Source organism: Numida meleagris, chromosome 1 (assembly GCF_002078875.1).
Source record: "Numida meleagris isolate 19003 breed g44 Domestic line chromosome 1, NumMel1.0, whole genome shotgun sequence".
Lineage (NCBI taxonomy): Eukaryota > Metazoa > Chordata > Aves > Galliformes > Numididae > Numida > Numida meleagris.
The window spans coordinates 91,515,459-91,541,091 of NC_034409.1; the positions used below are offsets into that span (position 1 = coordinate 91,515,459).

At 36.3% G+C, this 25,633-nt stretch overlaps 1 protein-coding gene across 1 annotated transcript in view; it reads right to left on the reverse strand.

Annotated features, from left to right (window-relative positions):
- Window positions 1-25,633, reverse strand: part of CADM2 (cell adhesion molecule 2) — a gene marked incomplete in the record, with an annotated part of 648,988 nt that overhangs the window by 295,826 nt on the left and 327,529 nt on the right.

Genomic DNA, 25,633 nt, shown 5'->3' on the forward strand with positions numbered 1-25,633 from the left:
GAAAAACTATTTTGAAAAATAATAATCAAAGGAAACTTTTTTCTTTAAAATAAATTTTAGAAGTATCAACTGCCTGTTTTCTAGACTGATAAGAGGATCCCAGTATACAAGGGTTGTGAGAACCATTGTCATTTCTCCCTGTTCCGTATGGGACAATGCAAAAACATGAACTTAGTTTTCAGGGAAAGATTTGCACTGACTATCAGAAGGCAGGAAAAGGAGAAATCCATCTATAAAAATTAAAGCAATGGAAAATACGATCTTGACCCACTCTGCAATCTCTCTAAATCTTTGGGAAAAATAAACAAACAGCTTCTGCCTCCGCAGTGGGCATACATATGTAAATACTTAAGCTCCACCCAGGCCTTCATTTTTGTGATTTAGGTAGAGGTTCCATTTTTTGAAAAAAATCAAGTAATATCAACAGACTTGTATCTAATACAAACAACTTTCATTGTAAAGAAAATGAACTCAAATTAGGCTGCTACCTGTATGCATTAGAATTAACCTGGGCAGTAAACTAACTTTCTCTAGGAGCATTTTTCACAGTAACAAGAATATACAAAGTATTCCTTTTGTTGGTTTTACTTACCTATTTTCTAGTTTCATGTTTTTTGTTTTTGTTTTCCCCCATACTGATGTAGTTATCCCCACTGGAAATATATTAGGATTTCTTTTGTGTTTCAACCGCTCCTTAGTGTCCTTATTTCTCACTTGGTTGTTTACAGTATACGAAAAAGGTGAGGCAGGTGTTGCACATAAGGCTGACATTCTGTCAGCCATAAGCTGCTCTCCGGTCAGCATCTGTTTTTATATATGCATGAGGTAAAAATATTACTGCTAGAAGAGGTTTCCAAAGAGATTCAGAAGTAAATTAAAGAAGCTACCCAGCTGGTGATTTTAATGAATAGGTAAAAAATAATGAGTAAGAATAATCAGACACAGTACATGATTTTACTGGAAGTATCTTCTGATTTTCTTAAGCAAGTAAAGTACACATTTTTAAGGTTAAAGAACAAACTCATGTCCAGTACGGACTTAAAATTAATTTACTGCTCCTGTGACCTAAAACAGAATATAAATAAACACTCTAAGAATCCATACTGAGCACAGGGTGGGAGAAACTAAAGAAACACCAGTTTCTCTACTATGATAAATCTGGGCGATGCATTTAGAATACCAAAGATGTTATACCAACAAATTGATGGGATTAAATTTATCAGAAATCTAATTAAAACAAGTCAAATGTGCAAAATTAAAAAGCAAAAGGAAATCTGTCCAAGCTCTTCTTCACAAAATTAAACAGGAGGGGGGGGGGAAACAGAACAACAACAAAAAACCTGAGCAGCATTTGTTATGACTTCCTTCATTTCCTGCACAAAAGCAGCAGAAGTTATTTCTTCATCCTGACATACCACACTGCATTTATAAAGAAGATTTGGGACCCTACTGGACAAGTGTAATGCAAGCCAGCAGTGTGGTCCTGCACTACAGGAGGGCAGTCAAAGCCTGGGCTGTAATAGTAACAGAGCGGGCCTTCACTGCTGCAGAAGTGCACTTCCTTTCCATTGTGAGGCTACACCTGGAGCACTGTTTGAAGTTTCCCAGTGAAAGGAGGATATTGACGTGCTGGGGTGAATACAGTGGCAGGGCCCCAAGTCAGTCGGGGGCTGAAGAACACGGCGCACAAGGAGAGGCTGTGAGGGCACAGCCTGTCCAAGCCAGGGAAAGTGAGCACACAAAGAAGGAACTTCTCACAGGGGCACGTGGTGATAGACAAGATAGCAAAAGACAAGCTGAAACATGAGAAATTCCAACTATTATATCAGGAAAAAAAGAAGGTGACAGTTATGTGCTTTTTTTCCTTGTTTTTAAACCATGAAAATGGTTTAAATACTGGAACAGGCTGCCCAGAGAGGGTGTAGGATTTCTGTCCTTGGAGGTGTCCAAGATTTGACTGGACATGAGCCTGAGCTACCTGATCTAATTAGAAATATTTGGAGCAGGGAGCCGGATTAGATGACCCCTTCAGGTCCCTGCTGACTTAAATCACAGCCCTACTATTCTATTAGGGAAACATCCAAATACAATTTACCAGAATGTTCCAATTCACTAAGGATTTAAGCAAGTTTTCTTTGGACAGTAAAACTAATGAAGTTTGTCTGCCTATAGATTTGTCTTTCTTGCTCAGTAAATCTCTTCCCTCCAGCACAAAAATTCCCATAATCCTTCCATGAAACACCCACAGGACAAGAGATACAACGCATACTGCTGTCAGTAGGGAGCCGATTTTCTAGCTGGTGTATCTGTGCTGATCAGTGAGCTAGCTGATTCCAAACAGAATACAAATCACCTTCCCCTTCACAATAGACAGCACGATTCTCTTGCCTGTGCTGCTTTCATGGAATTTTGGACACTGAGTATCTTGAAGACCTCTAACCTTTTGACAAATGTTTTTGAAGCTATTGATTCTGAAATTCCCAGAGATGGTCAGAAGACAGGCAAAGCACAGCTTTAGCATCTTCAGAAACCAGGTTCAGAATCAGCGCAGGCTAATACACACTGCAAGCAGCCTGAACTATGGCTCCACTTACTCCATCTGCTTTCTAACATCTAGAAATGCCTTTGATTTAAGCATGTCAGAAGTAGCCTTTGTGTTTCCCTGAAAGAACGAACAAAATAAGCAAGAAGGCAGCATTTCCTTATTCTTTATTCTTTCATTTGCCTACGCAAAGGTCAGAAGCAAATTCTCAGGCACCAACATTGATCTTTCAAAATAAAGTTAAATCAGGAATCGTGAAGACAGTGTTATTAAGATAGCTTCAAAAACGAGTAGACATTCAAACCAAATATTTTTGAAGTGTATTTTAAAACAACAATTTTCTTCTCAAGTAATTTTTTGGTAGTTTTTTTTTTTGTAGGCAATGAAAGTCTCCAGGATAACCACAGAATTGGACAAGTATATGTGAATCTTAGCTGTCATGGTTTTATGCGTAAACCGTTGACACTTAGCATATTACAGATCAAAATGTATAGACACTGGAAAAAATTCAGCACATCTGTGCTATTTCATATTAATTGATAAAAGTATATTTATATATACACACATCAGGTATACGTAGTACTATTACATGATAGTAATTGGATAAGTCCCTTATTTCTTCAGCATTTTGAAAACTCATACAAGCATTTACTCGTTTTTCAGCAAAGTTAATGGCTATCAAGTAAAACAGATACTCTCAGAGAAAGACATAACATCCTCATTACTTTTGAGCTTTGTCTTGCATTCCTACTGCTTTGTGTACTGTTGGAACATTTATCTTACTAGGTAAAACATACGTAAAACAAACAAAAACCATACACTTTGCAAGATTCTCATTTTAAACTTGAGACTACCATGTCAAGTACAAAAACTATTCACTGAATTGCAGTAGAGAAATTAAATCTGTTCAGCCTACTCCACTGGCCAAACAGCTTTGCTTTGCTTTCCCCAGAAGAAGCAAAGAAACACAGATAATTGATCTGGCAGCTGGTCTCCCTCTTGGCAGTATGCTGCACTGATATTCTATCATCAGGCTAAATAAATATATTTAACTTTCGCATTATAAATAAAATTGCCACTTCAGGAAGAATCACGGACTAATATTATTTAACAAAAATATTCATATAACCAAAACTAGCTGCAGAAGAAAAAGCAGTACAAAAGCATCAAAACTATGTACATCATTTTTGAAGAAAACAGAGGCATATGCTTTTAGCAAGTCTTGATTTTCTGAGACAATATTTGAAGCACACAGGTTATGATTATAAAATTAATCTTTTCAGTGCTCACATTTCTTTTTTAACCTATATTTTCTTCCACCCACAAGTTGGTCTACACTTGTTTCTTTGTCATACCATAATTCTTTGCAATCTGCAGCTGTGATTACTTTTTTTTCCCCCCACATACACACAACTGGTCTAAAAAGGCAAGTAAGTAGATGACTTACTAAAACACTAACAAGCTTTCTGAATATCCATCAAATCTGAGCAATCATCCAAAAAGAAAGATGAAAGAAACCGGAGACAGCAGACTAGAGCATGCATTTTCTTAGTGTCACTATAAAGCTTAGACAGCAAATGCAGATTTGTTTCTTCCCTTTCATTCTTTCCTTCCATGTGTTGGTACTGGAATTCTGGAGTAAAATGACTGGTCATTAATATTTGCTACATATTTGATATACTAGTAAGTCATCAGACTTTATCATGTCTCCAATAATAGTTAACTGCAATAAGGTTTGATTTTGAGGAAGTTGTGAATCCAACAATAAACAAATTCTAAACTTCATATTTTTATACAGACAGCACTACTATAGTAGAATAAAGACAAAGTCAATCTTAAATGCCAACATTTAATTCTGGACTTGAAATCTGATATACATCTTGAGATTAATGACATTTATAATTACACAAATATCTGCTGGATATATGTTGGATTTTTTTTTTTGTTTAAATTTCATTCCAGAAGAAATTTTTAAATGTTATAAAAGCAAAATAATTAGTAAAAGAAAGTAAACAATACTTACTAGAGGATGAAAAGACTTTGATGTGTCAAAATTAAAAGCTTTTACATTTGCTACGCATTTGCTTTGATGTAAACTGTCATACTAATATTATTTTACCTTTTTTATACCCTCAGTATGTGCTATTCTAATAACTTGACAAGAAAACTCCACCGAATTTGTTGAAGAACAGCTATACTATGGGCTATTTGCAGCAAGAGTACTTTCAGAACAAGAATTTGTACTTAAGATCTTACTTCATCCATTATATTGCCTCTCAGTATCAATGCTCTTTTAATGCTGGTTTTATGCTTGTCAAACTTCCCAAAAGACTGGACACTTGCTAGTATCTTGTAAATATGTCCTTACCAATTTTTTTTGTTCGCTTCAAGAACAAAATAATTCCACAGCCAAATATTCCTCCATTAAAAGAGATTGGACAATGAAAAATAATTAAAAAAAATCACAGACTGCACAGAGCATGAACTTCGTCCCTACGTAGATATCAGCCCCTTTGTACCCTCTCATTCCATTGCCCTCTCAGACACTGTCAGCTAACTAAACAAATAAGTAAAGATGAGAAAAGTAGAGTTACCTTGGGAAGGTGATTCAAGGTAGAATCAGAAATGAAACAAAGTGAAACAATTCTCTTGAGTGCCTACATCATGCATCACAAAGTACAAATCCATCTACTGGGACAATTGCCTAAATTATTGTTATTTTGTAGTTAATGGAATGTTAAAATCCACCATTCAGTATTAAGCACTTTCAAATGCAGTGAGACTTTACTAAATGTTTGTTTTTAGTTCTAATTGCTAGCAATTTCTGTTGAGTTTTTTTAACCATCTGAAGTGCTCTTTACATGTTCCCATTTATTGTCATATTTGTATGCAGAACAATATATTAACTGCTATTTATTTTATATTATATAATAATGCATAAATGCACGTAACATACAAAAAATATACTTTTCTTTTCAAGCATGTCCCAGACAACCTTGCCTATCCTTAACCATAAGTTAATTATAAAAGCAAGTTAAGATTTTTCCTATGACCTTTATACGGAAGCCAAGTCGTACCTCAACAAATTATCTTAAACAGTGCTTAGAAAAAAAAAAAATCAGCCTATTTTTAACGATTACTTATAAAATGGATAGAGCAGTAATTACCTATTCATACGAGATCTCTCAGTTCCTAGTTATTATACTTCTACTAACCTAGAATGTGATTTCAATAAAAGCAATGGTCACATCAGAACATCACTGAAACAGCATCAAGCACAACTTTAAAATTGAAACAATTTCTCACTCTTGTAATTCAGCTTTGCCCAAGTATTTTTTTTCAGATCTAGAACCAAGATGTTCTAAAGCACAGATTTACACCATTTGAAAACAGCACACAACATCTCATTTGCTTCTTCTGTATTGTTGGTGGATGTCTAAGCTTTGCTGTGATAATCTGCACATAACATGCTACAGCTACACTTAGGTTTTCCTTAATGCATTCCATATTATGGAATCCACTTAGAGATTTCTGAAACCAAACTTAAAAAGCTGTTGAAGGTTAAGAATCAAGAAAAACTGAGAATTTTTAGTTACACATAGATAGATATATCTCCTGTTTTTCTGAACAAAATCCTTGCTTTAATACAAATAAAAAAAGTAAGTGGAGTGAGAGGAAATTAATGCCTCCTTAAAACAACCAGAAACTCTAAGATGCCTTCATTGAAAACAAGAAATAGCCAGAGTTTTATGGTTTAAAAAACACTTTAATAAAACTTATCAGATCCACCAGTAAGGCATTGCATCATCTGCAATCCTCAACCCCCCCCCAAGACACAATTTTTTTCTGTTATTATGACTAAATGAGTTTCATTCTGCTGCACATCTTTCAAGCTTCCCTGGCCATAGCTTACTACCTTTTTATACTTTTCCTGTAGAAGGTGAAGGAGTAAAGGTAAGAGGCAAAGCTAAGATGGAAAGGGAACCTTATGGGCCTGAAACATTATTGGTTGTGGAATTCAGAACAAGTCTTTTACTGCTGATGTATGGTTAATTATACTTCACAGCACTTTCTCTTCTTTTTCCCATTCTGCAATTAGGATCATCCTTCTCATTCCTTATTTCATAAAAGATTGTATTCTCACATGGATGAACAGTGTCCCTCATATCTCCTAGCAGCTGACTCTCAAGAGAGGGCAGAAAAGAATCTACAGGCCCTGGTAGATTAATACAATAAGATTAATCTCTCAGTGGAAATAATACAGGGAAGAACTTGGGGATTTTTTTTGTTTGGTTGTTTGTTTTCTATATTGTTATTTTTTTTCCTTTCCAAGTAGATTGTAATTTGAAATTTCTAAAACATGTCTGTGTAGAGCCACACATACAAGTATACATTGCTCGTATCTAAAGAGCAAAAATTACTACTGAATAAAATGAAAGTTATGTCGCCTCTGAGCTTCAAAGCAATTCAAGTTATCAGTGTGGATGCTGAGCAGCAGTATGACAATCCATTTTTACATGTTTCTAAATGAAGGAGGAGGCATAAAGTCATATGATGTGGACATTTTATAAAGTGAATTTATACTTCTTTTAAGTATAAATGTTCATCAAGTACATTTTCCACATCCATTACTACCAACAGTACCAGCCAGTTAGAAGCAATTGAGCATCAAGATACTGATAGGTTGCTGCTAAGAAGATGCCTGATGTATGAAGTTTCTCCCATGTGTTGCTGAATTATCTTACAATGTGGATTCTCACTTCCTGAAATCTGGAGTATGGAGTAGAAATACAACTTATTCTTCCAGATACACTGAAGATTACACAAAATTGTATCTCTCTTCTGCTTCAGTTATCCTTTTTTCTCCCTCATGACCTGCCCAGTACCTGGCAGCTCCTTCCAGCCTCTCATCGTTGCAGCTTAGAAAACTTCTTTAATTCAGAAGTGCTGGGTGAACTCTACACAGTGGCTCTTGGACAGAAAAAAACATCAAGGTCTGTGTGTCACAGAAAATTGTGTTTTGCATGACATTTTCCCCATAACTTCCATCATTTGGAAAAGAAAATCTTACCACCAATACATAACCAAAATAACATTTGGTATTTAGAGATCTCCTGGGTGACCAACGGAAAGGGACAGAAAGGTAATCCAGCACTTAAATACCAGCTCATCAAGTAATGCACCCTGTAAATTGGTTTTCACTTTCTCCTTCATTTCACAGAATGTATACTCAGTTAAGCGAAGCCAAAATATTAAATATAACTTTTGCCATTTCAATTCTCATCTAAATTTTTTCTCCCCTTCCCTAAACTCCTCTGTTACTTTTTGTACCGCTCTAGCTACGCTGTAACTATTGGCACTTCCTCCATAATCACACTGTTGCAGTGGCAATAAACACCCAAATGTCAAAGGGCTTGAAATGATGGTCAAGACCTGTCAGAGTGCATTAGAAACAGCAGTGGAAATTGTGCAGAAACAATACTGCTTATTTGAAATCATACCGAGGTAGTTTCCAATGTACTTTTAGCAACTTGGTTTAAAAATCTGGTGTTAATATTTAAAATATCTTTTTAATGATGCAATACTGACAGACAGGCTTATGACAGTCAGATAGTGACTCATCTAATTATACTGATACTACACTGGTGCTGCTGAAAGAGATTAGATATTTTTAAGTATCAGCAAAATAAATTAGCCTATTGTTTCCTCAGGAACAACTTACTATATTTAGCTTTTACAACAATAATTACATGAATCAGCATTAAAAAAACTCTCTCAATGAGACAAAATTTACATATACAACATAAACCCATTTTCCAAGACACCCAAATTTCACCTCCTCTAATTACTGAGGTTTCTTTTTATGCCTTTAGAAATAACACACATGAAAGGCACAGATGTCTTCGGCTGATAAGTGAACTCTTCAGAATATTAGTTACAAGACACATGAAGTGCATGCTCATTCTAACAAATCATCTCTACTCTTACATTTCATCTGTTATCTCAGCTTTACTTTAGACAAGAGGTAAAAGTGTGTGTACTTAAGAGATGTGAATTTACCACTCAAGCTTTCCACTGATATTTTCATCTAAATTTAAACTACCTTCAGTATGAGTAAAAGTGATTCATACATTTTTCTAACACTACTCTGTCTAGCTTTATTGCAGGAGAGTTCTCAAAAAGAAAAGAAAAATAATAACAAAAACAAAACAAACAGTTGAGCCAAGCAGTTATAGATCAACAATGTGAGAATGAAATTAATATTAAAGGCTTCTGAGGGAAGAAAAAGAAATTACTGACTTCACTGAATCTACATTGAAGGCTATAAACACCAGATAAAAACAAGTTCTTTCTCTTAACACATTACAGAAATGTACACTTACACAGTGATAAAAGGAAAAAAACCAGCAAATAATATTCATAGTATCTCTCAGATAACTAATCAGGAACATCTGCAGCTCTTGAAAGTTACTCATGCAATGGCAAAACCAGACAGGTGGCAGCCTACTCTCTAAAACTACGACAGCAACCATGAGAACACCTGAGATCACCTTATCTTGATAGAGATACTTCCCGATTGAGGGTGAGCCAGATCACTCTGACAGTTTCCATATAGTACACTATCTAGAATAAAAGCCTCTTCCTTGCCAGCAGGCACTGCGCTACACTTCTGGCAGCTGCTTTATCTATTTCAGATTATAAGAAGCCTTTTGATGAGTTAGTGTAGCAATTTGGGAACTTTGAGAGAGCTTGAACCCACTAAATAAGACTTAATGTTTATAAACCACATGTCTGAGCAACTCAAAGCCTCTGGAGGAAGCTTTCTTGTCTTTTTGTTTGAGAGAGACGGTGGCTTTTAGGCAACTGGCTGCAAAAAAAATCATCAGTTGATTTCATAGTCTGGAACAGTTATGAAAATGATCTGGGGTACATGACAAAAGCCTCAAACATACACCAACTACACAAACCCTGAATATTTATTGTCACTGTAGAAGACTTATTACCTCAGTTACACTCCCTAAAAAAAATAGAAAAGCAACAGTTCATCCTAAGATTTGAATTCAAGGGCACACTCTGAAAACCACCTTTGGCCATCTACCTTTGGGAAAAATGATTTGTACTAGCATACTATCTGCAACAAAAATAGTAAAGCAGGGGGAGAGCCAAGAATGTATCTTCTCGAGCAAGTTATCACAGGCTGCTGGTATGAGCTCTTTGATAAACAGCTAAGCCACCCTTTCCAAAGTTTAAATCAACCTTACTATAGAACAAATACCTGGAACTGTAGACAGGTACGGATATATCATTCATCATCTTAACACCCTTAAGGTATGGTGGTGAACATTCTTTACTTGCAGATCACACAAAATACCAGCAATAGTTGTTTAATCAACGTATCAATATAACTACTTCCAAATACAGTTCCTGAGATAATTTCTAGATATTGCATTCTTCATTCTTGCCTCAGATTGAGTCTGTGCTGAAGATCAACAGCAAGTTACCCTATCCTAGATTGCTATAACTCAACTGTCCAAAGCAGTTTCCCCGAAGCAACACAGAATTTACCAATGAATTAATTTACCCTAATTCTTAACAGTTCAAGTCAGCCTGGATTGAATGTCTTCTGCTATAGGTAGGTGAATACTTGTTCTCAAATATTTAATCAAGTCTATCACCTTATAGTCACTGTTATGGAGATCTATCCATTAGGAACTTGTAACAGTGAGTAATACTATTTTAATTTCCAGTAATAGCTATGCTGTTGCCAGTTAAGGATGTAGAAGCTACACTAGGTAAAGTATTAGATGATTCCTAAATCATTCACTGAATTCAGATGGTATTCTTTCATGGAGTAACAAGTGGAATGGTTATGTTAAATCAACAGCTTTAACTTTTTCCATCTGAAAGTTAGACTAAAGCCTCTATCCTTATTAACAAAATATATATTTTTTTAATATCTTGCATAGGATACCAAAGATAAATAATACAGGCTACAAGATGAAACAGCTACCATATTTTAGAAGTCTTTTGGACACCCTGTTATTTGGTGTCCATTTACATTTCTAAGTTCAGCTTTCAATGAAGGTAATTTCCAGCATAAGTTTAAAGTTGGAAAACTTAAAAAACTAAAAACAGCAAAAACAAAAAAAAAACCAAGACATTAAAGTACTTGTACACTTGTTACAATTACATGGCTCAGCTAACTAAACCTTAAAACAGATTGAGATTGATGTTTGCAAGCATAATGAAGTAAGGCTTACAAAATATTTTCAGTACTCTATCTGAACAGACAATCAACCTTCCACTGCTGTAATGTTTCTTTGTGCTGAAAGCTTGCAAGTAGTTAGAAAGCATTTCCACTTTCATGTGAAAACCCACTTGGTCATGTTTAAGAATCTGTGAAGTTTTTAAATAGTTGGAAAGACAGATGCACTATAGAAATCAGCTACTTGTATTGTACAACCTACGAGTTAACTATCAGCTTCATGTTCTCCAAATATACAGTAATGTAGACTGGCATATTACTGTCAATACTGAGTCTAGATTGGCTAACTGAATTTGATTTCTTGAGTTCTGAAGCTTTAGCCAGACAGTTTTGTGTTGTTGTTGCTGGTTTTCTCTATTTCTTTTTATTAAAGCTTCTTAGCACTTCGGAATGCATTAGCAGCTTTTTGAAGTGAGTCGAGTAACGTAACTGAAAGCAAAAGAAAAAAAAATAAAGCAACAATGCTCCCACAACCACCCAGTACTGAAACTCAGTAGTGGGAGTACATTGTTTTTAAAATAAGGAATTCTTTTGTTACATCATGGCTCCGACCTTAGCTTTCTATAGCATGCTTCACTCACCATATATGCAGAACACACTTTAATTTCATCCTTGGGTTGTATACGCATATCCCTGGTATTTTTAGTAGCACTTTAGATGTATAAAATCTATTCCCTATGCCCTCATCAATTTGAAATTACCATTTTAAGGCTGATTAAATAAGGATTAGTGCCAATGTTCCACTTATTAGTCTGTGTCTTCAACTGGAACTGATGATGTAGTATTTGTCTATAACCAGTTCACAGCTTTAAAATCCACAAAATGAAACCTCTGAAAAACAGCCCATCTGTCAGAAAATTTTGTAGCAGACACCATGTAGAAGAAAACTATTTATTACAGGATGATACAAGCTTAAAGTGGCATGTATCACAGCTGTTTGATTACTACCAGGAAGATGACTTGTATCCCCCTTACAGCCCTGCATCAGAATCCAGCAGTGATGGATTGAATTTCCCTTGCTTTAGCATGATGATAGATTACCTCCACAGTATGAGTAAGAACAGTAAAGTCTGGTGTAAAATTAATTAGCATCATAACTAAAAGATGCTGGACTAAGTAGTGATTTCCAGCAGATATGAACAGCTAGCAAAATATTTTAAAAGACCTTTCATAAGTCTAAATGATGCGACTATAATCTGGGAATTCCTCACAGATATCTAGACCCCTTACTACATAACCACCTGGAAGACACAAATGAGGCAGGAGGTTCAGAAATTCAATGAGTTTCTTCAGGAGATTTGAACTCAACCATGCCCTTATTTCCACAAACACACTAGCCTGTTTAAATCATGTCATTCTGGACTTCTTTGTGAATTGTATCTACATATGTTGTCGCAATCCATAGAAGTTTGACTGCACTCTATTATTCACATAGCACTTGTACATCCTTCTGTACAACTAGTTAATTTAAAGCCTTCTCTGAATTGTACTGCAATGTATTTTGTGTTGTAATTTATCTTAATAACTGCTATAAAAAGTAGTACAATCACATTTTGAGGTAAGGTTCAAAGAGCTAAGAACATAGCAACCTAAATTAAATGACTTTTAAATAACCAGATTTTATTTAAATCTCTACCTGCACACAGTTAAGCAAATTTATTTTTCAGTCTACAGTAGATATGTCTATGTTCTAATGAAAGAATAAAAATCTTTTAATTGCAATTGCTTTTAATTTTGAGTTTATACAAAGCAGCTGAAAAGTTAAAGGTAGAAATTAGGTCCTACCAGCAGTAGCACCTGCAGCTCCATGTCTTAAAGACAACACACTGCTGATGAACCGCAGGCCGGGCCAATCTATTCTACAAACCAGAAACTCAAAAAATAAATAAAAATTTAAAAAGCAACATAATCCTCCCCAATATGTAACTGTATGGCAGAGGAAAGAGAGCACAATCCACCACACCTCGATGTCTCAGTAAACCATTTAAGGACCCCCTTTAAAGTCCAAGAAAATTATTATCTTAAAAAAAAAAGTAAACCCACGGCATCTTGGTTTCACACATCCGAGTTACTTTAGGCACCTATTCAATGCTGAGATGACTTGTAAAGAAATGGGCATTTCTGGAGTTCATTAAATATTAAGACAGCCTACACAATAGCACCGGAAGGCTCATGTATGACCTATTGGAGGAAAAAAAAAAAGGAATATCACTAAAAAGTGATTTGCTTTTCCATTGTTTTGTAAGCTCATTGATGACAGTATCTATTTAGGTAGTACTTGACAGCCTTAATATATATATATTTTTTAATTCAACACCAAATTTCATTTGAAGGACAAAACACAAAACATGGATAAGATGGTCACATTTATCTGGAAAAAAAATTACAGGAGTTTCACTGGAGATTTATAAAAAGGCACAATAAAATAAACACTGACTGTATCTTCTACAGCATCTTTCAAACTGCTGCTGTCCTTACATCATTGCAAAAAAAATAAAATCATTCAGCAGCTAGAACAGAGAAATTTAATGACTTATATACACTATAAAACCTATTCTGATCTAGATGCCTCTACAAAAAAATGAATGCTACCACCTTCCCTCAATTCTGGTGAGGGTAAAGAATGTGTTTGTTAATTGGCTGTTATTTACATCATTTTGTTTCGTATTTAATCTCAAATTCAGTACAACTACCAAGTAAAAATGGCAGACAGCTATAACTGGTATGCTGTTCAACTTATTTTCAGCATATTATGAAAGTCTGAATGGGAGAGTTAGCACTTACAAGTTACTAGTATTTTGCTTACACCTAAGTAGATCATGATGGTCCTGAGCTACTTAAGTCTCATTAAATGGACACAGATATGGAAATTTGTTCTTGAAAAGCTTTATGAAAAAGAATCATAGAATCACCATAGAATCTTTCAAGCATCAAGTGACCCTTAAAGGCCATCCAGCCCAACTCCCATGAAATGAACATGACACCTACAGCTCAGTCAGGTGTTCAGAACCCCATCCTCATGGGTGTCTCAAGGGAAGGGGCATCCACCACCTCTCTGGGCAACCTGTTCTAGTGTTTCACCATCCTTATTGTAAACAACTTCTTCCTTAAATCCAATCTAAATCTCTCCTTTTTCAGTTTGAAACCATTTCTTCTTGTCTTATCACAACAGATCCCACAAAGAATCTGTTCCCTTCTTTCTTACAGCCCCCCTTTTGACATTGAAAGGACGTTAGACAAACTACATTCCTCTAAGGAGGAAGCAAGAATGTAATAAGTCCAAAACAAAAGGTTATTTGAACTTGTCTTTTTGATACACTGAATACATCTTTGATACAGAAAAAAAAGTAACAAGGAGAGTACTGCTGGAAAATGACATATTTGAGGTCAAGACAGTGCTTTCTTATCCATCGGGACTTTTATACCTAAACACAACTTAAACTCAGTATCCATAACAAATAGTTTGGTAAATAGCAAAACTAATGAAGCCTGCTTTTCTATGTATTATGCTCTATAACTCCGAATTACCAGGTAGTCAATGTTTTTATTTCATCTCAGGCCAGGCAATTTCTACTGCTCATTTTCTTCTATAATGCCAGAGATAACAGCTCCACAAACAGTAGAAAAGCAAATTTCAACAAGTTAGTTACTCTGCCCTTCAACATTTTCCACCCTCTCTTTCACTGAAGTGTTAAAAATCTTCTGACAACACCAACTCTGAGTACCAAGCCCATCCCTGGCAGGCCAGCCATCACTATGCAGAGTTTCCAGGACTACACTGTGAGGCCTGCTGACTCCAGCTGTTTGGTGGTAAGAGAAAAGACCAATGGAGCTGGGATAGCAGCAACAACCAAACAAAGCTGACTCAGCAGGCTGCTGTTTCCCTCTCTCCCATGTCATTTCTTGCTTAATCTACCAGCTGAGCAAGAGACACCAGATCTGCCAGATGACAAAGAACTATCTATGGTAGAATATAAGGTAGCTTATTCCCCATTGCCCTTCCACCACCAGGAAAAAAAGCTGTTTTAAGTTACAGTAGAGGTGAGGTGGTTAAAGAGCACATGTCTGTGCAAACACTATCAAGCGTCTAATACACCACAACTTTTATTTCAATGTTCCCTCAGTCATGATATTGACACGAGGCAAGAGAGCCACCCCTGACAAACCTGCACGTTTTATATTTTCCGTCACCAACAGCAAAGATAATTAGTAAAATATCTTAAATATTTTCTCCAAAGAAAAGCTGGAATTGGAAGGACTCATCTTCCAGTGATGTTTGCTTCTTATACACAGAAATTACTGACTACGCTGGTTGAGTACTTACCACTGAAATCAAGAGAGCATGCTTCATGAGGCAACCCACATGCATTTCCCAGTGATGACACACTTAAGTGTATTGTTGTTACATTCACATCACAGGTAATTCTAACAATGCAAAAGATGACAAAAGCTCCCTCTGAAATAGGAAGAAGCTACAAGTGTTAAGCACTACAATACGATTTTTCTAAATGCATAGCCAGCAAAAGCTACAGTCATTGAAGCATAGTGAATGTGTCAGCACAGAGTATGCCTGAGTAGGCACATGATGCACAAGGTACAAAACTTGCTCTCATCACTTAAGGCTGTTTTTTCAGAAAGAAAAAAATTTTTTTTTCCTTAAAATGCATTTCCCTTACATTTACTAAGAACTTAAACCTCCAAAAAAGGAAAAAGCTGAGCACTTTATCTATGCTTTCCTTACTTCCATTTGACTGTTTACTTCCATAACTTCCTATCCAGAAACAGATCCCTTTATCCAAAGATGCCTTTAGAATCATCAATGCTTCAAACTTCAATAACCTTTCCACTAATTTTTCCATATATTTATTACTCTACATGTGAAAATGTTTCACTTGAGATTTTTTTTTCAGCCTTCTTTAATCCCTTTCCATTTTCTCCCTTTTTCTTCTGCAAGAATAAAGAGTTCATTTAACATAAGCCGTCACCTCCCGAAATATAGAAGTTTCACTGAAAATCATCATGAAATATATTTTGTTTTTCAGTCAAAATAAGTCTGTTAACCTTTCTTCATAAGGTAAGCGTTTGAAGCCTGGTATTATTTATTTGTTTCTTTTCTTTGACTGCGGAAGATAGATTATCTAAAAATCAGTACTGAAAACTAGTTTAGACCAAAGGCCAGGCAACGATTCCAATAAATTAATTATTCTTTTGAATATGGATAACACTCAGACTTCTTTTTTTCCTAGTCAACACAGTGCTATGGTTTTTTATACCTTTATATTGATTCTGCACTTTACCAGGCAAAGGAGAAAAAAAAACCTCCACTTTTTTCTCCATAACTTCTGCAGCCTTTTATCAGTAACTATCTCCTAGAAAATTACATTTTAAAACAAGATATTCTGAGTAATTTCTCCTACAATGCCTTTCCAAAAAAAAGTTAATTTTATTCTTATTGGGAACCTTCATTTTTAACACGCCTTAGAGCTTTATCTTCAGTGAAGTCTCGGCCATTCAAATCCCTTTAAAGGAATGCAAAGATCACTATCTAAAGTCATAATGTGGCTTTGTTATTCTAGAAGCAGCTAAAGCGTTGCAGATTTCCTTTGGAACTTTAATTTGATGATACTGTATAAGTTTCAGTTGTGAAACAGTTAACAGCAAAGAGATTGTGTTCATTTGCATACAGATACAACAAGACTTTGTGATCATGACTACGGGGTTGGAAATTTAGTACATGAATGTTAAAGTGCATTAGCAAAAATCATAGATGGGTACAGTTGCTAAGCATGGACATGGCAGATCTAAGGAAGCCTTTTAAATCCAACTCTTGTACATTGCAATACTGTTTCTAATTAAACAGTAAAATATTATTATTCCTGATCAGGACTCTTGCCTACTGCAATTAATACAGAGATCACCGTAAGCTTACTTTTGTCCTTATGTATATCCCCATATTTTAAAACACAAACAGCTACCTTGCATAGAAAATAATTATTTTCTTTCTAAGCATTTTTAATGTATTCTCACTGATGTATTTAAGGACTTGATAAATACCAAGAATTTATCTTCAGAATACCCTCATGGAATTATATATTGTTCTTGAATCTCTGTTACAGCTGTCTTCAAGGTCTCAATACCCAGCAGCCAGGTATAGCAAGCTATAGGGGAAATTCATCTTAATACAACTCTCCGAAGTTTTAAGCTGTTTAGTCTGAAAGTATCCTCCCCAAGCCAGGGCCATCAAAACTAGGAATCCTCCATACTGGTTTGTAGTAAGACACTTGCATGATTATTAATGGCTTTTATACATCGATTATCTCATTTTGACTTCACTCATTCTCTATCTCGTTATTTAATTGCAACGTTACGCATGATTTAGCTTTGTTTTAAACTGAATACCAGAAAACTTTTTTTTTTTAAAATCAGACTATTCAAAAAGAAATCTTACTACGCAGCTGTCTTGAAGTTCCATTCTGGACAGTGAAAATCACTATAACAGTCATGACAAAAAACAAGACATTCCTATAAATTCAAAGCACTCCTTTTCCAATGATTCTGAAGTTTGTAAATCTTTACTGAGAATCACTCTTCAAGACAGATCTATAGATATGGCAAACCGCTCTTCTAACCAAAGAACTGAAGAAAGAAACACAAATGCATGCCATTAGTTTCCACTACACCACACCACTGTAATTGATAATAGTAGTAACACTCCTGTTTTCTTCAGTCATACTTTTCACTGTCTAACTAAAAGGGATCAGTATCAAGGAAAAAGGCAGTACCAACAACTACCCGTATTTCAGTTTCTGCTTGCTGATTTTTCTACCTTTTTATTAAGGATTTTTAAAGATGTGCCTAACACACAAACCAATGTTAAATGAACAATGTCCCAAACTGGATTTTTGGGGTGTTGAGAGTTTGGGAAAGGTTCCTGGGGAGAAGCATGGCATAGGCAATCAGAGTAGAAGACATAATTGAGTGAGAAGACATTTGGAGATAGAAGAGTTTCTTAGAATACACGAGAGAAAAAAAGAGACTTGGGAAAAGAGAAAGCAATGGGAGATGCTCAAGGTCTCTGTATCCCTGCTTTTATTATTACAGCAGAAATACTTTTGCTGACTCACCCAACTTCTCTGCCAGACCATCACCTCTTCTGAAGGAAATAGAAATCATTTAACTTACAAAACTGAGCATATGTTTGTGATTGAAGTATTTTGGAATCTGAGTCCATTTAGTCTCCCCATTGTCAGCATGGTCTTAAACAACAGTATCTACTTCAAAATAAATTCAAGTTCATATTTGATTATTGTACATATTATCTCTACGGGATGTAGTTTACACTGTTGTCCTTATCAGAAAGTGGGAAGATGTAACCTTCCTCCATTTTAAATAGTTACTCTTCCTAGGAAAACGTGTCTACCTGTATGGTAAATACATCTTTTACACACTGAAGAGGCTTCTGCTCTGACAGACTGATCATTCTGCTGTCTTATGGACCTGGGGAGTATTTCAGATACTAACATCTGGCAAGTTCCATTTTCTTATGACAGAGATCCTGCTGGCACTGTCATGGAGTTAACATGGGTGTATTCCCTCTAGATTTCAAGCTGTCTCTGGAGACCACTATGCTTGTATACCTCAGTGTTTAATATTACTACCCCAGTGAGATGGACCTTCTGCAGATTCTTTCAAGCTGTGGAACCAAGATCTAAATTTAATGCCTACATGAAATATACTCAGGCTGAAGACAGTCTGCATACTACCAGAATGAATATGGACAGGTTGTACACACTTCTCATAGAAAATGCTCAAATCTGTAGATTAATTGGAAGAAATTCCATTCTTCCTTAAAGCCTAGGAGTTGCACACTACTGAAGATTGATTTTAAATCTTTCACAAAACCATCTCTTCTCAGAGAGGAGACTGGTCCAATTCTGCTGTAACATCACGTCGGTGATGAAGTCCTAGATTGCAAAGAGGCAGTGTCCCATCATATTGAGGACAGAAGAACATATTGAAGAGGCCCTGAGGAATACCCCCCTACATAAGTTGATCCCTTGGTCAGTATGTTACTGGGAATAATTCTGCCCTAGCCCAGTTTCTTCACCAGGGATAGGGAAATCAGGAGAATACTCTTCTGTTATCAGACATTCCCTACTTCTTTTGGTCCACAAGTCTCGCTGTAGCCCAAAGTAAATGCAGAACACCAGAAGCACCAAAACAGCCAGAAGCCACTCCTTTCCAACCTCTATTCCTGCACTACAGAGTCCAGCAAAGAATGCAGGGAAATTGCATTGCCCTTATCCAGCTACTCTGGCTTTGAGACTAGTTACTTACACTGTAAAAGGAAACAAAAAGGCAAACTCTTCACACAGCAAAATATTAGAACATTGATTAAGTTAAGAGGAAGCGGGAAGAATGGGGAAAGGGAAGGCCAGAACTGAAAACAGAAAATGGTAGGAAAAAAATGAATATGTGAAGTTATTTATTAAAAGTTTAGAAAGGCAAGGAGAAGGATAAGTCTTAGCTTTTAGCTGACAGGAGGAATGTTTCTTTAGTTCCATCAGGGCTGCAAAAGTAAAGCCTTCAGAACTTCTTAAATAAGACCAAGCAAAGAGCAAGACTATTTTCTGGCAGCTCAGTCAGCAGCAGATGGGAAAAGGGCAACTTCTTTCAAAACTCAGGATGAGTCTCTCAAGTCAACAAGAGTTCAAAGCTGACTAGGGCAAAGCCAGGCTTACAACTTTATTTGAGTATTCTCAACTAACTGCTCACTAAAAGCACAAAAGAGTGAGAGTATAATTCTAAGAGAAGTGGTATATTTATCTAGATCAACTCAGAAATATCCTAGCCAGCAAGTTTCTGTCTTCAACTCAATCTAATTGCTATCTAGGACAACGGAAAAGCTGTGAGAAGGCTGTACAACTAATTTGCATCAAAACATAAGAACACAAACCAAATTATTTAGATTCCCCTGGAATGATGGTTTAGGAATATTCTGGCAGCACCTCCAATTTCATCTGACTGTTTTTTAACTATTTGTCAACAAATAACTGTTTGTTGTGCTTTCAAAGCAAAAATAATTGTATGCACAGATCTGATTATAACACAGCTGCAGTTTCTCAGATTTTGTAGCATCAAGGAAGCCCTTACAGCAACCTAACTCATTCTCTCTCAGATGAGTTGGAACTGTGAAGACATTGAGTTGCTCATAACAGAAGGAAATTGGGCTACGCTTATTGTATTAACAAAACACTGATCAGAATAAAATATCAGTAAAACTAAAAAAAAATAATCAGATGATTTTCAACAACACAACTGAAAGATAGAAAACAGGCAAACAGTTATTTAACTAATTCAACAATTAAATGGCAGTTATTCAAAGTGTTTGTAGAAGCAACATGGTGCTTTTTTTCTTTATTGGAAAAAAGGCCTTACGTCAACCCAGAACAAAGGTTTACAATTTTCAGCAAAGTAAAATCTATTAAAAAAATCTCTGGACTGAATTCAAAACAATGACTACATTCAATTTGATTTACCAGAAGTTTGGGCAGTTCTTTGTTGTTTTAATGTGCTTTTTGTTTGTTAAATAAAGATGACAGTAAGACACAGTAGTCCCTGTAGCCCAACTATAGCCTAAGAAAAATTTCCTTTTCCTCCAAGAAGATGTATCACAAAAAACTGCTGCCGGGTATTAACAGATCTTCTTGCTCCTGAGCTAATTAATACGAAAAAAAAATGTTCCAGCTTTTACTGTTTGGCCTCTACAACTGTTTTTCTGTAGCTCAGAAAGGCATGAACCAAATCATGTCCATTTCTATGCTAAAATCTTCATGCCCAAATTGAGAAGCTTTTGAACCAGATACACATCCAACACGTAATTTATTAGCAAGTTAACTCAAGAGTCAACCTACTTGACCTGTGCAGCAGCGTAAACATCCAAAGATAAATTTCTTAAGCTCACTAATAAAAGAAAGAGTGAATAATTGTCAAGGTAAGAAAACAACATGACAAAAAAATTACAGTATTATTTATGAGTACGAGCAAGTAAAGCTGAATCTCTTTTCTTCCTAATTTCCATCCTGTCACTGTTTTATTTCCATGTGTATTTTCTTTAGAAAATCTAGCTTTTACATTGAAGATTTCTGATACTTTCACTTGCGTCACTTTTTAAATATCCTTTTGACATTATTTCATAATTTGTTCTGCATGAGGATAAACCAGGAGTTAAAACATTCTAAGAAAGCTCTTGCAAGAAAGTTCAATAGAAACTCACTATCATAATCTTATCTCCTATCTCACCCAGCACAAACCTCAGATTAAGGGTGCATTTTATAACAGTCTGAAGTCAAAACAAATTTGCAATTACAAGAACAAATATAAAAGAGATGTGGCAAAGTTGTCATCATACCTTCATTAAAAACATACTCGCATTTTGTTTCTTCATACTCTACATGAAGAGACAGTTACTTCCAGCTAGTCTGAACTTTGTTGCTATGGTGTCAGGCAAAGAAATAAACCACCTCAGACAGCAACAAAACATTAAAAGTTTCAGAGGTATCAGGCAGTACCTTGAAATCACAGTCAGAAATTACAAGCACTGCCTTTCAGTCTGGAGCTCATCTAATGGCTTTAGAAAGCACTGCTAAGTAAAGAAGCATTTGTTATCTGCCTTCTCGTATTTACCACAGAAAGACAAAAAGGCGCTGAGCAGGCTTAGATCTTTCTTTCAAAAGACTCTTTCATACACAAAAAATAATAAGATAGTCACAGTAGTCATGTCTACACCTGTTCTGCACCATCTGAGGTAGGTCATAATCACAACATCACACCATTCTACTTCACTTAGATTTGCTTTACTGATATCAGCATCTAATCCCTCACACATAGAAACACTCTCCACTAACTGCTTCAGTTTACAAACTGCTCTTTTGGAATGTCTGTAACACCTACAGCATGCAGCAAGATGGTAACCATGAGGCGTATAGGTGTATGCATTATTTGGCCACTGTATTTGAGAGTAAAGAAGGCAAACATCTGAAAAAGCTTTACAGACACTTCTAGCAGTAGTAGCATATATAAGCCCTGTAGGTAGAAAGGTTATATATCCAATAATTCTTACTAATTCCTAATTGTCTGAAAGGAGAAACAGCACTCCATCCAGGCTGTCTGACCTTATGGAGCAGAAAAATCTCTAGATCACTTCCAATTCCATAAAGGCTTCTAAAAAGACTAAGCTATGCATTTTCATTAATCAAAATGGAAACAACTCCAAGAGATGACAACGTAGAATTAGTGTATAGTCTGCAGTAAAGGCCATATTACTAAGCATTTTTTGTCTTTCATTGCATTTCATATTTCCATTAGACAGTTGGACACTGCGGTAGATAAACAGCCACAGGTATGTGTAAGATTGTGTTGTTTTCCTCAGACTGCCCCCAAGTGCACATGTACTTCACTAAAACCATTTTCACTGGTACACAGTGGCATAACTGACAGCCAAATGCTACTGATAAAATCAGCAGCATCCTCTGAAGACAAAGAAGCTTATTTCAAAGAACTGCATTTCAATGTGTGCTGTGTGCCAGCCCATGGCATCAGAGAGAGCTAGGCAGGTGCACACTGGCTTTGTCATTTTCTAGTAGCACGCAATTTAGCGGTATTTGAATACATACACATACATTTCTAACTCAGATTTTAGCTGGTCTCTACACTTTCAAAATTAAAATAGTTAATACATATTTCCAGTAGACTTCTGTGGCACCTAACTTGAAGAGTAAAATAGGATACATATATACACACATGTATGCCTATAAATACATGTATATACACACATATATACGTATCTTTACTAAGCTCCTTTGAAAACATTTATCCTTTTTCCACAGGAAGAAATTCTAATAATCACAGAACTTCAACAAGTCACACAGAATGTACTGTATGTTTCTGAAGGACATGTTTTCATGCTTTCGAAGGACACTTATTTATGCTCCTGAAGCACCTAGCACTAAAGAAAAAATGGGGGGGAAAAAAAGGAAAAAAGAAAAACATTTGTTGTCTGCATAAGGCTTTATTCTTCATATTTTCAATATCTTAAAAAAATATATATATTCAAGCTGTTATGGTCCTACTATTTCCACTTCTGAACTGCAGATTAAGTCTGGAGTACAGAAGGCTTTCTCTAGAAGTGTTGTGATAGTTTACATTCTGGTGTCAAGGACAGAAATTACCATCTGTGTTTAGCAATGATAGTGCCATGTTAAGTGTCCAAGCTTGAAACGCACCCATAACACCACAGTATGCTCAGGGGCTGTCACTACAGATATCTTTCAATGGTTTACGGGCGTTAGGCCCAATTCCGTGACAAAGGAGACGGGGGACCCACGGGCCCACGTCCCGGGAAAAGGGGAAAGGGGAAAAGCGTAGGGAGATGGCCCTGAGAGCAAAGAACAGCGGCAACAATCTGAGGAGAAACAAACTAATTTACTAAATAAGATATCGGAATGCAAAACAACACACTATAGTACAATATAATTACAATTTAAGTTGATAAATCCAATACAGAGAGAGAGAATGTCCTAAAATCAAGGTAGGCCTTACTCTACTACTGACGATAAGACGGCTGGAGAGCGAGGTGCTGCCAAGACGAGAGACAGCGGAAAAAGGGACGAGGTCTCGTGATCTGCAAGTTTTTATACTGAGAGCTTTTATCTTTTCCCTCCGGCTGGAAAATGGTAACAGAGGAGAAAAGTACCGTGGGGACTGTAGTAGTCCTTCTCTTCTGAGAACCAGGTATATCCACTACATGATGTTATGATGTGGAATATCAATAACCAAAAATTACAAAACCATGACAATATCTTAAAGCTATTTACTTGTGCCAGTTTCAGAAGCCTTGGAAATACCAGACTTGTACAGTACCCACAGTTTATAAGTGATTCCAAACTGACATCTGGAGTGCTGGGTCCAGTCCTGGCCACCCAGTACAAGAGACACAGGGACACACTGGAGAGAGTCCAGTGAAGGACCACAAAGACAACAAAGGGAATGGAGCACCTCCGTTACAAGGAGGGAGGGATCTGGGACCGTTCAGCTTGGAAAAGAGGAGACTCAAGTGGGTTCTCTTCAATGTGTATAAATACCTGCAGGGAGGATGCAATGAAGATGAAGCCAGGCTCTTTTAAGTACCAGGACAAGAGGCGATGGGCACAGACTTGAAAACACAAGGAGAACAGTGAACAGTGGGGAGGCACTTCTACACTACACAGATGACTGAACACTGGCATAAGTTGCCCAGAGAAGTTGTGGACTTCTTGGATATATTTAAAAGCTATTTGGATATGATCAGCTCTCGGTAGCTCTGCTGCAGCAGAGAGGTTGGACCAGATGAATTTCAGAGGTCCCTGCCAAACTCAAGCAGGCCATGTTTCTATGAACTCTTTAGATCAATAGAGCCCTTCTTGGAAATGCACACAGATCTCTGCCTGCACCTGCATTGCCTCTTCATTTTGTTAACTGAAACAGGAAAGCTGGAGATGAATCATGTTTCATATTTCTTTCCACACTCCCTCCCAAGAGTGCTGTTCTTTTGTCTCTTAAGCAAAGGAGAGCTAGTGTGAGCCTAAGATCAGTGCCTGTTGATGGTTATCAGGGGGGATTTTTTGTTGGGATAAACTAACTGTTATTCCAAGGACATCAGTAAAAGGAAACCGCAGTAGGTCCAAACCCCACTTTGTACTAGGGTTTGTCAAGTTCTGATCCCAGAACTGTTGTGCATCAAGACTGTCTGTAGAATAACAAGACAGGAAAGGCACCGTTAGCCTTTACTGCAACACACAGAAAACTCATTTGTACCACTTAACACTACTAATATCACAACAATATTCTGGCATCTGTAAGCAAAAAAATCAACTGCTATAACCCATCTTGAACATGCATATAGAAAGACATTTTGTACTGACATGTTCTGTAGGCATAGTAGACACAGTGTCTGAAGCTGCTTTGATAACTCTATTAAGTGCTAAATCCAGAAACATCTGACAATTCTTCCTCAAAAACAAATTTGCAATACAAGTTAAAAAATATGAGTAATGCAAAACCATCCAAGTAGCAGATACATTGTACGCAATACCTAAGAATGTATATTGCATAAAACCTTTGGGTACAAATAGTGCTGATTAAAAGAGAAAAAAACATAACCATTATATCCTGAAGTTTAATGTTACAGTTAAAAGAAAATCAAAACAAAAAAACCTACACCATAATAGAAACTTAACATGCAAAATTAAGAACAGTACCAACAATAGCCAAGGTTCTGGGTCAGTTCAGAATAGCATTAAGCAAATAAATAAATGGAGACATGAGAGTTTAACTACAGCTCATCCCCAGGTTTTCCGTATTTTGTGGTATGGGCAATTTTTTTTTAGTATTAACTCTTGTTTGTCTAAGAAGAGAAAGAGACCAAGTAAACACTAAGTTTATCACTTATGCTATCCTCAATGAACACGTTAGTTAGTGCTCCTTATGAGTTCCTAACCAGATTATTGATGGTCTATAAGTTTCCAAAAAATTTAAAATTTGTTGTCTTCAAGAGTTGAGAGTAAAATAGCTCTACAGCAAGGAAAGCCAAACTGATTTGTTAGCGCTGCTCACTTGGTTTGGGTGAAGAGTTTTGTGCTTTTTTAAATCTCAATATCTATGTTCCTACAGCATGCATAAAATCACAATGGGAAAAACACATCCTCTAGCAAAGCAGATTTCCAATAGTTTTGCAGTGCTATGATTACGTACAAACATCCAGGTAGAGTTGGAGTTCTCACTTATTC